General features: G+C 42.2%; 1 protein-coding gene across 3 annotated transcripts in view; it reads left to right on the top strand.

Moving 5' to 3' along the window:
* The first annotated feature begins 3,723 nt into the window (after positions 1-3,723).
* zbtb20 (zinc finger and BTB domain containing 20) overlaps positions 3,724-19,551 on the top strand; it is a 35,082-nt gene continuing 19,254 nt past the window's right edge. Inside the window, exon 1 of one of the 3 annotated variants that reach the window (XM_052046701.1) lies at positions 3,724-4,351. The gene's annotated coding sequence lies outside the window, so the exon portion shown is untranslated. The other 2 variants (XM_052046704.1, XM_052046703.1) reach the window with 2 other exon arrangements.

The following is a 19,551-nucleotide window of genomic DNA, read 5'->3' as shown; positions in this document are numbered from 1 at the left end:
TTTGCATCTTTTTTTTTTTAATGAATACTTTGATGTTTACTGATGAGTAGAATTAATGAGGAATTTATCAAGAGTTATTTATTCCATTTTTTCCTTCCCTTCCTCGTGTCAAATTTAACTCTAGCAAAAAAAAAGAAAAAAGAAAAAAGAAAAAAAAAGTACACTCAATAACAGGTTTGGCTGTCAAGGTTTGGTGGGTGGAAAGAAAATATCACCAAGAGCAGAATCATTGTTAGAATTGTGTGGCTGGAAAAAGAACTTTGGAACCTCAAAATTTTTAAAACATCATTTCGAAAACGTTTTTTTTTTTCCATTCCATTTAGACATTTTTTATAAACTTCAGAAAGACCTTGGAAGTCAGCAGTTACCCACCCGTTCTCATTCGACCACACCTCGACAAAGAACCGTTTCAATCCGAACCTGCAATTAATATTCGCCAGCATAACGCCCCATTCTTGATGAATTATTAAAGCTTGTGCAAATAATGTTAATGCTGCACACCTTCCAAATCAATAAAGAAGCCATTCAAGATTAATTCTGTAATGAGAGCTTTTTCCATACACGTTTGAGTAAATAAAACGGTCACACCAAAAATCCGCATACAGTACACTGCTATGTAAAAGTTGCCGTTTGTTGTTATTTGAGATTTGAACCCTTTAAAACCTGAGGAAGTTTGACCTCTGACCAGAGGAACGAGGCCAGAAATTGTGATCCAGCCTCATCCCTAGAAACAATTTTGAAAATCCCGTTAAGCTTACAATTGATCTCCCGCAGCCGAAGTTTGCTTGTTTCATTGTGGCTACTTTAGGCCACTACTCCAATGGATTTTTTTTTTCCCAGTATCAATTACAAGGGTGATTTGCAATTTGGTGTGGCTGGCGACAAGAAACTTTATTGAGATTTTGAGCCTGGATATCGTATCTCAAATGCAATTGGCCACATAGAAAATTTTTGATGGTTCAACACTTTTTTATTTTTATTTTTATTTTTTAAGAACAGTATTTAGAAGTTACTCCAAATATGTGCTTTGTGCATTGAGGGGACAGAGAAGATGCATGCTGTTTATGCAAGGTGGTATTTTTTTGTTTCTGGTATGATTGATGAATAGGTTTGAAGTAATGAACTTGAAGCTTTTGTTTGTTTCTTTGTTTTTTACCCTTTCAGACAGATTTTCATGTTCTCAGGTTCCATGGGTGCATGAAGGAGTTAATATATTTTGTTTCTGTGAACACCATGTGAGAGACATTTGGGGTTTGTGTTCTTAGGCAATGTGAGAAAACAAAAGCACTTGAAAGAGGACAGTAAGAATCAACACCCAAAAAAAGAAAAAAAAAATCTTACCTTTAGGACATGAAGACGCGCCTCAAAGCTATTTCCAAGCTTCTTTGGTGGTGAAGTTGGCGAGTGGAAAACGAGCACAAGAAACAAAGCCTGGCTTACATGCTATTTGGCCATGGCAGAGCAATTGAGAAAACAAGATAAATGGCTTAAAATGATGATTTTAGCCTTGTTCTCTTCCCCCGCGGTTTGAATGGGTGGGTGCCGTGTCACTTGAAAAGACGTTGCGTGAGGTTAAGTCTTTCCAAGGGAGACGGACATTACTGTAATTGACATTTCAACAAGTCATTTGGTTCAAAAATACATGTGATGGAAATTCAGACATAGTTAAGATGATCTTCTGAATGGGTCGCCACCAGGCAGTCTTGTGATCTTCTCCGCACAATTTCTTTTTTCTTAAACGATGATTTGATTTAGCCAAATATGCCGAATTAAGTACAAGCGAACATACAGTATGCGGGTGAAACTTCTAGGTATGCTTGCAACCCGTTTAGAACTGTTTTTAAAGTCCGGTCGAGTGCAATTTTACTTTTCAAGACCACTACATTGCAGTTCAGTTGTATTGAACTCAAAGGCGCATTTTAATTTATAAGAACTTCAAAAAAAATGTACTAAGGACAATTTGTATTTATTTTTAACGGTCATGTATAGTTCATTTTAAGTAAATTATTATGATTGAACTTCATGTTGGAATTTCTTATAACAGTAAAACCCTTATTTTTGATGAACATTTGGGCCTACTACCTGCCTGTATTTAATGTTCATCATTGTCCTGCCTGTATTTAATGTTCATCATTGTTGTAGTACTCAGAAAGCAAAGTGGCCTTACTATATTTTGCAGTTTGAGAGCCACTGATCTATACGTAATGGACAGATAGATAGTTGTCAATTAAATTCGTATGTTTATTAAACCAGTGATTCCCAACCTTTCTCGAGCCGAGGCACGTTTTTTGAGTTTGAAAAATCACAAGGCACATCACCAAACATGTCAGTTTCATACTTTTTGCCATCTAATAGAAGATCATTTATTTGTTGTTTCTGTCACTGTAAATTGCTGGAATAGATAAATGGACAAAGATATATTATTTGTTATTCATAAATAATTTTCTCACCGATTACGTGACATTTGATCAGTTCCCGCGGCACACCGTTAAGGGCTCTCACGGCACACTGGTTGGGAATCGCTGTCGTAAAGCATAAAAGTGTCAAAAAGTCAAACACGGATACATACATTTAACTAATGTAACCTGTTTGTTTATGGCGTTTGGCGCTTCCACTGAAGTAGAAAAGTGCCATTAGTCTGTTTCGTGACGGTGAGGGCGTTTCTCTAACACGTAATGATGTAGGTCAAAGCAGTGGCGGGAGGCTTGTCCTCCGTTGAACCCGCATGGCGTGGAGCCATATCCACGTCCTGCAGAGGGCGCGCACGTCCAGCCCACGCCGGCCGGCGTGGACACGCATCCAGTATCCCGAATGGAGATCTCCGCACGCACGACGGAGATGGCCATTATCTGAAAGCTCACCCCTTTTACCTCTCCGATGATACTTGTTAAAGTTGTTGAAAACGTGGCTCGGCTTTTTAAAATTAATTTCTTTGCAACACGTGGATGTTTTCCGCCATTACGCGAACACTCGCGATGCTTGTGGAGGGGAAACGAGGTTGCACGCGCGTAACCTTAGCTGACCTCTTTGTCAGGAAACGCTTTTTTTCTTTCTACTAAAATTTGGCGATGCTTCGCTTGAGCGGTATCCGTGTCTATCCACGGCACGGTTTTCACATATAAATGATACACGGTCATTATCAAATACGAACAACCGCGCGCTTCATTATTCCGATGTGGACCACAGACATGCGTGTATGCGCGCACACACGCACACCTGTCACTGTCTAGACAGCGAGGGAGGGGGGACATTAAGGCGGAGAGGGGGCCCGGGGGGTTGGTCCCACATGACCCATTTGCTTCATTCTGTGCCAGCCAAAATCTATCTCAAGGCGTTGGAAGAAGAGAGAAAAAATCAACAACAACAACACGAAGGGGAGAAAAAAGCAATCACTCCTCCGAATCTGATTGGCCGTGCGAACCGGCACCGTTTGTTCCCCCCTGCTCCCAAACTCGAGGTCGGCTCGGGACGTTAAAAAATAAATAAATGAGAAAATAGAAATGCGTAGAAAGTGGAAGACACGGCAGACAATCTAGCTTGTTTGGTGCTCGGTACTCGATTGGCGGGGGCGTCGGCCAATGGGGAGGCGAGTTGCCGCTGTTTCGCGTGAGTGACATCATCAGCGTCCAATAGGAAGTTGAGTCGCGTGATGGACACATGCTCGACTCCTCCACCGTCCTTGTGATCTAGACGGGGGAGGAAGCGCGCGAGAGAGAGGAAGAGAGAGAGGGTAAGAGATGTGACAGTTCATTCACATTTGTGGACGTGGTTGATTCTATCTGCCAGAGTTCCTTCCCTTTCCGAGCACCAGTACACATATGTGACTATTTCAAATGAGGTTTACCATCCGTGTTTACAGGTCGCCATGTCACCGCCGCGGCTTTTATTTGTAAATAGTGTGGCCCCTCGGCGAGCAGGAGGCACATTACTACGACTAGTAGTAGTACGATAACAACTCCCACTGCTTGCACATAATGGAGCCTTTCTCGCTCCCCTCTCTCTCTTCCGTGGGGGGCTCGATAAGTGACGAGCAACCCAAGACGGTGCACTGTTCTCTCCCAATGGCAGCTTTAAGTGAAAAGGCGTGCCTGCAACCCCCCCACCCTTCCACCGCCCCCCACCCCCTCTCAAAGTACCCGATGTATAGTTAAAAAATGGGAGGGCACATTTGAAGCGAGCTGCTTCTATGAAGGTAGGCTGCAGCGTGTGTTTATTGATGAGATGAAAAGAAGATGGAAGTGAGAAATGAAACAAAGTGAAAGGGACACGTTAGACATCTTCTAGCTCAGACGTCGTCGTGGGGGGAGATCCATGCCACTTTTTCTAAGGGTCACCGAGCTTCGAAGTGGAGGTAAGACATATGGATTTTTTTGTAAGTAACTAGGGGTTGGATGGATATATGCATTAGGGATTTTCCTGTATGTGTGACGGGCTCCTTGTGGAGTTTTTTTTCGGTAAGAGGAGAGCTGGCGACTTGCGTGTACTCTTTTTTTTTTGTGGTCGTATCGCGAACTTGATTCTGATTATTCAATAAACGTCGGACAGCAATGCCAAAACGTCCTCCGTGCGAGGAGAGGGCTCAGTCCACGCGGCTGCCGGGCTTCGATGTCCATTTATATTCGCGGATTTAAAAAAAAAAGGAAAAAAAAGAAAGCTGGACATGACGCAAGTTTCCCCCATCTGTCACTATTCTCTACGTGCCCACCTACCTAACATAACCCAGCCTAAGGTAACGTGACCCAACCTTACATGACCCTCTTTACTTTCTTCTTTTTTTTTCTTGTTCTTCCTTTTTTAAGCACTTCGGAACAATGCCGCGTTCAAGTGACCGTCAGCGATGCTCACATTTTAAAAAACGGAACAAGTGTGCGCGTTTTGGCTTTTAGGTCACTTTAGATTCGCTTTCTCGAGCATGGCACGCAAGCTCCCACTTCTTGTCCATGCCATATCACTTTGTGGAACTTAGCCTCGATTCCAACCGAGAACATGTCCTGCCCACATTTTTTTTTTTACACGAATTAATATCAATAGAGCTTCTGGAGATGGTGATACACGACGACGTGCTCATCGGAGCAGGTAAGGAAGCCTGGCTAATGCTCCAACAATACAGTTAAGCTTCGAATCGGTTGTGTGTGTCACAAGTTCAATTGTGCACCATTTATTAAATGCCAGCGATATGTGAAAATGTTTTTTTGGCGGAGGTTGGCCTAGATTTGGAGCCGTGCATGCTGTAGTGTGATTAAAGTTGCAAGAGGAGGTTTTTCAGTGAGCCTTAAGGTTGTTTTGTTGAGAGGAGGAGGTCACAAGCTATTATTTAAAAAATATTATTACACATAGGTGGCTGTAAATATAAAGATAATTAGATGTCGTTAAATTTTCGGACGGGGCCTGAGTTGGATCAACATGTCAGTTATTACTGCTTGATATACCGATGCACACATATGAGCCCTTGCGTGTGTGTGAGGACAAGACAGAGCGTGCGAGTGTGTGAGTTGCTCACAGATGTTGTCCCACTGAGCTTGTCTTGGTCAGATTCATGTCGAATCATACAGCATGTTCTTGTGTACCTTAACCGCTTCACACCATATAAGCTCCTGCACCATCCAACTTGGGCACGTTGTGGGCCAAAGTCAGAGGTTGAGCCTGGTGTTGTTGCTCCAAATGAAGCAATACCAAACAGTCCTTTTGGGTCCTTCAATTAAATTTTTTTTGACTGTCTTGCACAATATGTTACAAGTTACAGTCCATAATGGAATGAATAGTGCATTTGTGGCTTGACACATGTGGAGGGGGAGACTATTGCTGCCTGATGTAGCACATGTGACATGAGATCATTCCAAATGTGATTGTATTGATCGACTGGCCAGCATGTGGGGGAGTGCAGTAAAATGTGGTCGTGGGAGTCCTTTTATCTGCAAAGACGAAACTCAACACCTGTATTTTTGTACATTTTATTGTTTGATGAATTGAAGAGTACTTGTGTGTGTGTGTGTGTGCACGCGCGTGTGAGCGTGTGCGAGCTCTCACCACAGCTTGATGTCCAAAAGTGATTTCATCACCCCAGAGGAGGCGAGATAAGGCCTCAGTGTGACATGTTTCATCTCCGTGGAATCACTATTTATTTATATGCATATATTCCGTGTGTACATTAATATGCACAGTGTTTGTGCATCACCGTGCGTCCGCTTTTTGTGTCACTGCTTAAAATCCCACCCATGACTAATGAATATTTAAGAGCATGTCTGCAGACCAAGGAAGCTCATTATTATATGAAGGAGAAACTGTAGAGCAAGGTGTGTGTGTGTGTGTGTTTATGAGCGCACGTGTGTGAAGAGGGTGCTAATCCACACCCAGCAATCAATCCCAATTTTCTTTTGGTGTCACAATTCTTCTGTCGTGCTCTAGCTTGTCAACAATTCACATCCTCAAATGTATTTTTTTTTTACACAGAAAGAAATTCTTCAATCAGGTCACACATTTAATATTACAGAGAGTCTTACAGCTGTGTCTAGTATAGTTCATAGTGATGCATCCCCCTCCCCCCGCCAAAAAAAAAAAAATAATAATAATTAATGTGTTTTTACTGTTGGTTTACTGGTCAGTATTCCAAATAATGTTAATTCACTGTGGTCCCAATTGAGGTCCCTGCAGCGTTCCCTTTCTGTCATTTATTTATTTTTTTTGCAAACGGCCTTTTTACCAGCAAATATTTTCAAGACTAACGAGAGGGTGGTTGTATATATATATATACATTTTGCTGACAAAAATGTACATACGCCACACATTTCAAGTACACAATATTATGAAGTAATGTGTGTGAAAAGAAAATTCTAATAATCGTCGACCTTTAATCAAGTCAGGCTCGAGAGTCCATCCTAGCTCTATTATATTCGTATATTCATTTTGGCAATACAATTTTAATTTGCTGTTGAAACAAACAAACACACCGAAACTCATTTGTTGTTCCTTCCTTGAGTCTTTAGCAGCCACTTTTTTTTTCTTCCTTCCCACTCCACATGTTGCATGGTAGAAGAGCTTCTCAAGCTCGAGGAAAACAAATCTTTTGATTCAACTGCAATATTGTTGCACTTTACAAGGCAAGGAACCATATTTGGTAACGTTAGCTCAAGGCAAAACGGGTGCCAACCGAACTCACCGTCAGGCAGTCGAACGACAGTCTGTGAAAATGACACATTATGTATTATTTCTGCAAATAGTGAATTTTTTTTTAATACTCATCACAATATTGTAAAGCAGAAAATAAAAGAAAATGTACAAATGTCTACAAATACAGTACACCAGAATAATTTTCCAAGCAAATTTCCAAACACACACACACACACACACACACATATATAAAAGGCTACTTTTTTTTTTAGTTCGTATGTTTGTATGTACACAGCGCTTAAATTAATCAACCCACCACTCAATGTATAGTTAGTCGCAGTTGCCCAAAATAAACAGAATAGGTAATTATCAACAATTTGTATGTTTTGGCAGTCCTAAAGCCACCACCTTGAAGAAGCCGATTAATCGACAGGATACTTTTAGTCCTCAAACGATGGTGAACTGCGCATTTTCAAATATGCTATTTTATAAAACAACTGGGGAAAAAATGGCAACAAGTAATTATTTCTTATGATGTCGAGTTATAGGTTGAAGAGATGAACAGAAGGGGGAAAAATCATTTTGTGATTGAATGGTAATTAAAAAAAAAAACAGAAACATGTGGCGGCAGTTGGTATTATTCAGCTCAACACATTATTTGTGCATTGATTTTTTTAAAAATGAAGTGACTGCATAAAAGCGATAATCCTCCTAAATATTGGGCGCAAATGCGAATGTTCGCAAAGGAGAAATAATTTGGTGGATCGCTGCCATCGCACAGCACCCTATTTTAGCCACAACAAAAACAACTTGTCCCATACGAGTAACACAACGGGAAAATGTGCTGCTGTTGCATGTAATTAATGAGAGTTGTCTCCTGCGCAAGCTCTCGCTGCTTTCATCCAACTGAAAAATGCTGCTACATGAATTTTGGTGATTTTCTTCGCAGCTGCAAGACAAGGAAAAGAAACTCATTTGGTTTTGGCAAGGAAGGGTGGGGGGTGTTCTAGTGTCCCTTTTATATTAATATTGTGTTAAACCACGTTAATAAATCATAGTTAATAGAGAAAAAGCGGGCATACGGTTGTCGAACCGAGAAATTAATACGTCAAACAAATGTGGGACCAAGAAGCTAATTGTATATTAGCGAAGCATGTTAGCTACCAACTTTTGATCTCCTCTAATAGGTTTCATTCGGACAAAACACTCGATGCTTTTCTATATCATTTCATCAAGGGCTTGACCTACGCAGCAAAGAGAGTACTGAAGTGCGTGTGCATTGGGGTATCTGTTCTACGTTAAACGGTGTATGTTTGAAGATAAAGAATACAAGCCTTGTACATTCCAATGTAGCGAGCGGGAGATGAGTATGGTTGCTATAGCTACACAAGGTAACGACCCTACAATGGAATGTGGTTATTATAGCAAAGCAAGTTAGCTGTCCTGAAATGGTCATTGTTGAGATTAGCATAGCATAGCAAACATTGAACATAGCAAAGCAAGTTAGCTGTCCTGGAATGGTCAGCTTAGCAAGATTAGCAAAATGCCTGTAGTCTGCCCAGCAAAAATCATCGCTAGGTGGCCACGCATACGGGTATGGTTAAAGCCACAAGCAATCACACAAGGGGGGCCCCTATTATATTTTTATAAACAGAACAACTGTGATACCATTATAATCCATAAACCAGGTTGTGAAGTAACTATAGATAGCATTAAAATCTAGCTAACGAAGAAAGCCACAGCCAATCAGAATTACACAACGCAGTATGACACCATTAAGTTAACAAACGATCGTAGAAACTAACCAATGAAATGAGACGGGTTGCCCCTCATGTCGCTATAAAACCTGTGTGTATTCCCGGGGGAATTCAGTTTTCCGACGTGCGCATCTGTACCTCTCCGGGTTTTGATTGAATAAACTTGTTTGTGACCAGCCTCCACCTCGGCCTCTGGACTTTGTTTTTGGACTTCGAACGATTTCGGCTTCAAGCTCTTAGAAACTTCTGGTGTGTCCACCTGATCTGCGGCTCAACTAAGAAACCTCGCCTCGCTTCTTTTGTGTCGGCCCACCGGATCCTTCAGCTGACGCCCGGGAAGAGGCGGAACGCCTGGGCGCGCCCCTGGTCTCCGGGAGAAGGCGTGGGGTCTGGCTCCGGGCCGACACATCAGTGTGGCGAGGGAATGGTGAACTTTTGTAATGTGGTGAATTTTCTTTTTCAATCAAGGTCAAACGTGGAATAACTAAATATTTCCTTCCAGTTTTATGCATCCATTGGCACTTGGACTGAACTTTCATCATCACGACTTTCTTTAAATTCGGCAGGCTGAGATGCTCCCGGTGTTTTTAGGAAATATGTTGTTTATTCTCAAAATTGGCCGAATTGGCATCACACAATTCAGAAGCTCTCCCAGTTTGTTGACTTGCAGAGCAAAAATGTCAGGCACAAAACTTGGAAGGCATTTTTTTCTCGGTTTCTCTGAAGACTTTCGCTTTGGAATCTCTGCTCCCTGCCAGTATCACAGGAATGCATAATGAAAGCACACATCGAGGCCCAAATTGTGAACGTTGTTGTCAGCGGGCTTTTGTTCCCATGCAATACAGCCCAAATGTCAGTCTTACGAATCACAATGTCATTTCCGTCGTTCTCCCGTGATCAGAAATACAGCCTTTCTCAGATTGTATTGTTTGATATCGGCTACGCGGGGAATACAAAGCAAACATTCCAACGCGGGGACGAGATGTCGACACGTTCTGCGTTTCTGCTCATGCTTACTGTACAGAGAGTGTAAAGTTACACCGCCGCAAAACCTTCACAGTCTATACGGGCTATCTGTGGCGTGATTGCGAATGACAAAGACAAGACAGGAGAAACATTACAGAGAAACAGTAATCTATCTATCTATCTAGCTATCTAGCTATCTAGCTATCTAGCTAGCTAGCTAGCTAGCTAGCTAGCTATCGATTTTTTTTTTTACAGCACTTTTTTACAGTCAGTCCTGTTTCGAGCTTTCATGCCAAAATTGTTTCTGTAGTTCCGTCTGGGTTTGTGCTTCCTTGTCGAATCATGCACACAGTAAATCATTGTCAGGAAATGACAGCGTTGTCGATCCGATTCTATTGAATCGTGGCAGCGTGCGTTCCCATTACCTTGACTCCACCGCCATGATTCTCTTTGCATGTGTCCCCCCCCCCACCCCCTTCACAACCCCCGCCCCCAAGTCTCTTCTGTTTGCTATAAAAATAAAAAAAAGCATGTCCAAAAAAAAACTTTTTCAAGCATCCACAAGTTAAAGGGTCTTTTGTAACACAGAGCTCTGTTCGAGCGTTGAAATGTGTGTTGTAAACTTTGCGAAAGGAAAAAAAAAAAGTTAATTTGTGCTTGCGTGTGCGCGTGAAAGACACACACATTGAAACCTATTCTGCATTCTGTTGCTTTGAACACACAAGCAGGTCTTGGCATTCAAATCATGTGAAAAATGTATCCTGGATTCTAATAGTGAAGACATGCGTTTGCCAAGAGGCATGTGTGTCCTCAGTTCACCCTGTTTACCCATATGGTTCGCTACAAGTCATGGCGAGCTGGGCCTCGCTGCATGGGAAAGGAATCGAAGCAGAGGTTGAGCATTTTTGCTATGTCGGTGTGTTGTTGTTGTTTTTTTTGGGAGTAGTTGGTTAACTTTTCCAAACGAATATACTGTCACTTTTGTGTTTTGTGCTTCCATCTTGGCTCAGAAAATACCTTTTTTTTTTTTTTTTCAAGCCTTGAGCCAGCAAACAGAAGCCACAGCAGCCAAAATGTTAAGGTTGCTCACAAGCTCTATGTCCAGGTTTGTCTGTATGCACTGAGAAGCGACTCAACTAAACCCACAATGCTGTTTACGTTGCGGCTCTGTTTTAAAAATGAAGACATTTTGGAAGTGTTTACGTTGAATTTATAGCCCCCTTTTTTTTTTCTTTTCTTTTCTTTCCTCCCCCGCCCTTTCACCAACGCAGCCAAAAGAATACGCGTTGTCTGTTGATAGAAGCTCTTTTGGCAGACACTTTTCTTTTTGAATTCTCATTTTTACTGGGAGTCTGATATAATCCCTCTCCAAATATCTCTCTTGGATACTGTCTACATTGTTTATTGCCCGAAAGTCAACCTTGATAAAGGCACGGGAAGATCTGGATTCCACCCCCTCCCCCCTGTTGGAGACTCGTTATTAATTTGGCTGCTTTTAACGGCAAACTTCAAACCGAAACTTTTTCCTCTTCCTCGTGTTGGTTGCCAACGCTTTAGGCCCATGATGAAAGCAAAGGTATGCAGTACCTGTTTCTCAACTACCAAATGGCAATAAACTATTTTAAGTTGAGCTAATGAGACTGTTTCACAATGCGCCTGACGTTTAGGATCAATACAAAGAAACCAAACTGATCCTACTAGTAGCTTCAGGTTTGTGGAATGTTTTGTGCTGTTGCCACACATACGGTTTTTATTTTCTCCTGAAAGTACATACAGCAGAGACAACGGAGTGAATTTCACCAATCCATCCCACCGAAAAACTGTTCAGACAAGGACGAGTAAAAACCTCCCTTCCATTGTTATTGGGTCTAAGTCCACACATACCTTCACTGTACAGTGGATATATTAAAAAAAAAAGTCTACACACCCCTGTTCAAAACTTTTTTTTCCATTAATGTGACCTGTAACATATGTGACTCAATTAAATAAATAAGTTAAAAAAAAAACCCAAGAACCTCTAAACACTCTAATAATTGGCTTGTGACTGTGTTCGGAATGAACCAATTACATTTCAGACACACCTGCCTCCATTTAAAGTTCTTCTGATTAACTCCAAATAAATTTCAGTTGTTCCATCAGGATTTTTTTCAGACTTTTTTTTTTTTTTGCTTCCTAACTGAAAGCCTGAAGCTTATGTTTTCACGCTGATGACTATTTTGAACTGTTCATAATTGTTACCACCCTATCTTAAAGCCCCATGTCCAACTTCAATCAAATTAAAAAACAAAACAAAACAAAACAGGATGCTTCCATCCAGAGGTGGGCGTAAGTCACATGTGTAAGTCTCAATTCGTACCCTTCAAGTCTCAAGCAAGTCCCAAATCAAGTCGACTCGAGTGACGTTTACTGAACTCTGCTGAACTGTTTGCTATCATTCAAACCAGCGTTCACGAGCTAAACTGTGAGTGAGTTGCTCTCGTCGCCACGTCACACCAACAACTGACGCTGTGAAATGAAACGACAACCCTCTTTTTTTTCTTTCTTTTTTTATTGCTTCCCTTCTTTAAAAAAAAAGGCAAACAATGTTAAATTCCAGATTTCAAACACAAAACAAGATGACGTGCGATGTGGTGCAGTTCAAGTCTCAGTCAAGTCGAGTCACTTGGATAACCAAGTCCCAAGTCGAGTCCTTCCCACATTACTGGCAAGCAAGTCCCAAGTCGTTAAAAATAGCAACTCGAGTTCGACTCGAGTCGAGTCATAAGAATCGAGTCGCCGATCTCCGCTTCCGCCGCCGTGCTTCGCCGTGGCGACGGTGTTGCTTTCATGATAAGCAGCATATATGCCTTTTGGAAATCGGGCCCAAAATTTTCCCTCATGTGCATGGGAGATTTTGTTATCATTTTACTACTTTCTTGAACGGTTTCGATCAGATCTTAACCAGATGAATTGGTGAAAAAAAATTACCTGGTCGCAGCGGCAGGGGGGGGGGGGGGGGGGGGAAAGTGGTGAACGTGTGTATGTTTTGTGTGTACTTTTATGAGTTTTATGATCTGCAATTGCATTGATAAGGCTGTTTATTTTCACTTCCCTTCTTGAAACGATTAATAGGAAAAGTCAGGGGTCACATTATGTATTTATTTATTTTGTTTCATTTGAACGCGGGTGTGGTGACTTTTTGTATCCACTGGACAAAGGTATTTTTGAAAACACATTTCTGCTTTGCTCTGCGTTAAAAAAAAAGAAAAAAACAAAGACCTAGTATCTAAGTCGACACACATTTTAACAAAATCTCTCTCGACGTGAATCTGCATTTGCCAGCTGTCACGCGTTATTAAAAAAAGCAACAGCAACTGCTCCGGTCATGCATTCCGATGCCTCAATACAGTGAGGCATTGTTTTCACATATGCATGTATGTCAGTTGTGTGGCATTCATCTTATTATTTTTGTAAAAACATGTCTTGAAGCAAGTGTTTCCTTGTCTGTAACTACCAGGAAGGCTGTGGCGTCGTTCCCAACTACTTTGTTAATAATTACAATGTCAGATATAGAACATTGACAGTTGACAGTTGACTGTCCTCCAATCAAGAGTTTAGAAAAGTCACAGAAAGTCCCGTGGCTTCTCGTGGCGTTTTTTCGAGGTCTTATACCATATTGTCCGTAACTGGTTGAACTTGTCTCGGTGCGTATAAAAACACGTACGCTATGAGTGTGCGCGTGTGTGTGTGCGTGTGTGTGTGCGTGTGTGTGTGTGTCTATATATATATATATAGATGGATATAGATCTCTCTCTCACTATATATATATATACACTGTGTGTGTGTGTATATATATGTATATACTATATATATATATATATATTATATACATATATATGTATATATATATGTATATAATACACACACACACAAATATATATATATAAAGGGCAGTCCCCCCCACCCCACACACACACATCTCTATACAGGGTTAAGTCTCATTGTATTGCGACAATCATTCGACAATCATTCGGAAGCCAATGTAAACAGTCTGGCAGGTCACTTAACTAACACAGAGTAGTTCGAAATACACTCCTCTTGAAGTGGCGGTAACCAGTGATTAAAGGGTTGTTTTTAGTTTTAACCTAACCCCATTGAAATGAACTCTCACATCTAAAAGTTACGTGAAGTGCCGCCTCAAGCGCTCTGGTGTTTCGGTAGCCAATCAAGATGGCAAAGCCGTGCCAACGATCATGCGTCATGATATTTTGCGGAATGTTTCCAGAACCAGCTGATGTGCTTGGGTTGCATCCTGGGGGCTGGGATGGGGGTCTGGTGGGGCGGGGGGACAAACTGCTCTTCAAAGAGAAGAATTTTGCCACATCCAAAGAGACCACACTAACCAGCCATTCATGTGCATTAGCCAGGCTGGTGATTACCATTGGCCGAGCTGAAGGGCGATCATGTGCTTTGAGGCGTATCTGTAGTGACTCAGATTGGAGACAACAGCTCCGCCAGTAAACAGTAAATGACAGTAAGTCTGTGAAGTGTAGCGCCGGGGCGAAGGCACAACGTTCTGTGGCGTTGGTCGTATCCCTAATCCATTGCATCTCTTAGCAACAAACAAAAAGTCAAGTAAGACGTGGGGGAACGCATGCAAACAAAGTGGGCTTTTATTTTTTATTGCATTCGGCTTTGTACAGCTCGACTGGCTTTTCTGGTTGGAAACGGTAAACAGCTAAGTATGTACATAGCTTCATCAGATACTTGTGAGCTTGTACTTTTGGAAGGCCTTACAGCTGGAGGCTTGCGTGACAGTCAACAGGCAATCTCCCGCCCCTTTTTAAAATTAGGCAAATCGAAACGATTAAGGAGAAGAGAAAAAAAAACCCCGGTGTCAATGAGGATATTTAAATGTTTTGGCAACAAAACCTCCTGTGTGATCGTACAAACGTGCGATTGTGTGTCCCTTCGCTTTTCTATGCAATGCAACTTGTAAAACCACCTAAACCTTTGGCTCCTGGAGTCATTCCTTAGCATTACCAAATATTTAATTATGACAAAGTGATACATAGGTGGAAAGCTAACAATGTGTATCTTCACCACCACATCAAAGTGGATTTGTAGATTAGATTAAAAAGAAATTGGAAGAGCCGTAGTGCTACTGTAGTGTCGTTGAGAACCGAAGCAACGACCATGTGCAGAACCGTTCGTTTTTTTTTTCCCTTGTTGTTGTTTTCTTCATCAATAAGTGTAAGACGTTTGTATCATGATCAATTGGGCTGAGCGCAGATAAATGCCTGTCTTTGTTCGATTAGTATACAACTAGTTAGACATGGGGCCAGTTATCTCAAAAGGGTTGCGTAACAGCGCACCCCACAAGATTCTTAGAAACACATCTTCTGTTTGTGCCTGTGGTCATTATTACCATTTGGTCTCATCTGAATTTTTTTTCAGATTACTTGACCTCCTCCCTGAATTTTCCATCCCATCCCAATACAGCTTTTATTTTGTTGAATTATCTTCCCCGCATACGTCGTTGATTTTTCTATCCAGTTGCGAAAGGGATTTTCTTTTCTTGTGAAATGCAGGACCGAGCTTGCTTAACAGATCTGCCTTGCAACACTTTGATATGGATTTCCTAATATGCTGCGACTGCGGCTCTGCCCCGCTCGGCTGACAAAAAGCGACACCTTTGCATTTGCAATGTGTTGTAGCGCGGCGCGGTATGAGATTGAAGTCAGATTACATAAGTCGAATTGCTCAGCTGGCCCGTCGAGCACTTGGTGAGAGTGCACGCGTCGTCACGTGGTCGAGCGCGTTTCAAATGTGTCGGCGTGACACTTTTAGATGGGTCATATGTCGAGTGAGCTGATGAGGCGCGTATTAGATGCATATATTTACTACACAAAGACGTGGCAAACTATAAATACCCTTCCGAGTGCTTGAATTCCTGGATATGACATTTATGTATAAACGCCTCAGTCTAAAGCAGCCATTTAGCTGATCAATGACGCCCCGTGACATGCGGCATTCGCTGTTGTAGATTTTCATTTCTTCCACCCCCCCCCCCTCCCACCCCCATTTCATCCATCACGCTCGGCTATTTTTCCCTGTCAGTTTGTCCAAAGAGTGTTGTGAGCTGGCCACCGTCTACAAGAGGGGCTCAATTGCGGCCCCTTGAAGCGCAGGCCAACTGACAAAAAGTGCGGGGTCAAGCCGAACAGCTTAAAGCACCCTCGTAGCTCCCGTTTTGCCGAACGACCTGCGGCAAAAATTAACAAGTCCCATTTGTGGTGTCGGCCCCTAGCTGGACCCACGCCTCCTCGGGGAGGCACGGAGGCGTCTCGCCTCTCCCGGGGGTCGGCGGCGGGCAGGAGGGCCGACACTGATGTTCCTTCGTTGAGCCGCAGACCAGGGGAGTTCAAGGCCGGAGTATATCAGAAACTAAGTACAAACTTAGTCATGAGTCCAAGTAGCAGGCTGGTCACAAGCGAGTTTTATTCAATCAAAACCTGGAGAGGTACAGATGTGCACATCAGAACTCTGAACTCTCCAGGGACAAAGCACCGGTTTTATCGAGTTTTGTGGGGCCAACCCCTTTCATTTCATTGGCTGGTACCTAGGGCCGCCCCTCACTTTATCAGTTCTAATGGTATCATGATGCGTTTTGTAATTCTGATTGGCCGTGACAATCTTTGTCAGATAGATTTTAATGGTATCAAAGAAAGTCTCATACCTCGGTTCTAATTTATAACGGTATCACAATGGGCTTTATTTTAAAATATAATAGGGGCCCCCTACTGGGCCTTTGTGTAATTGCATACGCTTTTAGATTTTTATTTTTTTTTGCATACGCATTTAGACGCTTTTAGATTTTTACGGTGCGTATCCATGATACACACCTAATGATAATTATAGCAAAACAGACAATAGTTATTACATGTATGCACTTGGGCACCCATATGCATTTTGCTAATCTAATGATGACCATTGCAGATCAGCGAACAGGCATCTTTGCTAATCTAATGATGCCCATTGCAGAGCAGCGAACAGGCCTCACCTACATGCATTTTGCTCCCGATTTGTTCACTGTTTGCCTTGTTCATTGATTTTGCCTGGCAACCTATATGCTTATCTTCCGCTCGTTACGTTGTGATGTAATAAGTTATATATTTTTTTACCATAAAAGAGACACCACGCACGCAAGCTGCGTGTGGAACATTGCGATGATGCAAAGATAAAAAGATAAGCACCCCCCCGCCCCCAAAAAATAAATAAATACTTTTGATTGACAGAAACATAAGCTCTGTCCGTTATACGCCACGCCAAATGACAACCGCAAAAAATAAAATACCCCCTCCGGAGAAAACCTTTGTCAATTGCACATGATGAACTTTTTTCAAAGCTTGATTTCCGATCCAACTCCCCGGTCGCAGATTGCGGCGGTGTACCTCATAACGTGGCCAATAAATGTAATCGTCATCATGAGAGCCAATTGGCTCCTTTGCCAAAAGGAAAAAAAAAACAACTCCAACCCAAAGGATTTAGTGTCCTTGTAAGGATGAAGAATGTTGCTTTTGTGTACTTAAATGCACAGATGGATGTAACATGTAGGTCACAGAGCTGGAAGTGTTTGAAAACCATTCAAGAACAAACGCGCACACACACACACACGCACACACATGTCGCTACATATGTCCATACACTCACGCACACACAACGCCGTAACCTCAAAAGACGCTCACTCCTACAACTGCAGTCGAAACGAGGCGAGACTGAAGAAACTTGTGGCATTGATGTCGTTCTCGACTTGAGGAACCTTCCTTTTAATCGTCACATATGTTGTTTCGCGTTGCTCAAAAAGGTGCTTTGAGCAAATCTCTGTTCTCTTATCTCGGCGTACGTATACCGCGTTGAAGAAATGAGTTGAAGAGCCACATTAAAGATTTGTTTTTTGTTTCGTTTTAACAGAGATCAAATGATACAATTATTGCTAGGTGGGGGTTTTTTTCTCCCATTCCAACTTTATCTCTGAACGTTACGACTTGAATCCACTTTATAATGTTTGAACTCTTCCTCATATTTCGTCTGATTTACTTTTGTTATTACTGTGGCACAACAAAAAAAAAACAAAACCCAATTACTTATTGTTTGCGAACTGTCCAATTTTTGCCGCCGTTCCAAATGGAGAGGCAGCCCTTACCTCCTAGTGATCACTCGTGAAATGAGCATGACCTGCTCTGGGGCGAGGGGTCAGGTGGGGGGGCGGAGGGGGATGAAGGACTTTAGGAGACGAACATGTGAGTTGTTGGATGTTTCTTTTGGGGTCAAATGCTCTTGAACAAAAGCGCGGCTCGTCGACAATTTTCCCAATATTTAATGAGGCCATGCAGCGTGAGATGTTGCCATGGAATAGAACAAATGTCTGTGCTAACTTTACCCGACAAGAAAAAAAAAAAAAAGAGAGAAAGAGATTTAGTGTAGAGTTTTCTCCCATCTGTAACTGGACAAAGGATCCGCTATGGTTAACGGGTGGTGGTGGGTGTGTTTTTGACAGAAAGTTGAGCAAGCTGTCCTGTCAAAAAAAATATTTAGACTGTCCTGTACTTGTGTTTATTGTATGTTGTTCCCCGCAGGGATTTATTTCATTTCACCACATTTGAATAGTTTTTTTTTTTTTTTTTTTGGACAGAATGTCTTAACACATTCAACTTGCGCGTTATGATTCAGCCCCGACTTGTATTTAGTGCCGTGTGTATCTTATTAGATCCATCTAGTTGACCGAAAGTACTTAAGAAATCTGCGGCAAACAATGGAGCGTTACTTCTTGCCTTTCCTTGTTACTTGACAATGTGAGCGACGATGTAAGCGAGTATTTGCAACAGAAATGTTATTTTGCGTGATAGATGTGTGTGTGTTTTTTTAAGGTGGAATTTATTTCGGCAGCTGTTGCGAGAAGCCAGTGCAAAGTTCAGCCCCCCCCCCCCCCAAAAAAGAAATCTAAAGGCAAATCTGCCTCCCAGTGTATAATTCAGACATTCCATAATCATCACAAGACAACATGACTCACTTGAAAAACATGGAATCAGTGAAGTTGCGTTACGCCTCACAAATTCCAAGTTGGACAGACCCCCCCGCCGTACAGCCCCCCCAAAAATGTTTATTTAACAGCAGGAAGCCCAAGCTATATAACGCCTCACCTGTTAATTTTGGCTGCAAGATTCCCGGCCGAATACCTGCTGAATTCTTGGAACACTTTTGTGAGGGGCTCAGTGAGGGAAGAGAAGAAAACGCAGCCTCCTCGTCTGAGGTCATTTTCACCTGTCTGATCGACGGCGTCGAATTTTGCCATTGTTCTCGCTACGCGTTGACACGGCGTGCTCAATTAAAGGCCACGTCTCTACATTCGCAAGGCGTACTGATTTTTTTTTTTATAATAAAGATTTGCAGCCCCGAATGGTCTTCATCAATCTGCCGGGGCTTCAAACAAACTCGTAAACGATTGGAAAAAAAGAAAGAAAGAAAGAAAGAAATAAAACAAGAGTGGCGCTCGATCTTGTGTTGCGCGCACATGCGCGGCCACTCAATTGTCTGCATGTGGCCTTTTGTCTCCAGATGTAAACGTGGCAAATGTAGCAAAGGCCTCCGACGCGCGCTGGAAGCGCTATTAGCATATTCAAGATCTATATTATTCACATGGCTGATACTGCTCCTTTCATACGCGTGCCTCTTGTGTCTG

Source organism: Hippocampus zosterae, chromosome 16 (assembly GCF_025434085.1).
Source record: "Hippocampus zosterae strain Florida chromosome 16, ASM2543408v3, whole genome shotgun sequence".
Lineage (NCBI taxonomy): Eukaryota > Metazoa > Chordata > Actinopteri > Syngnathiformes > Syngnathidae > Hippocampus > Hippocampus zosterae.
Note: the sequence above shows the minus strand (reverse complement) of the source record. Positions and strands in the feature narration are given on the sequence as shown.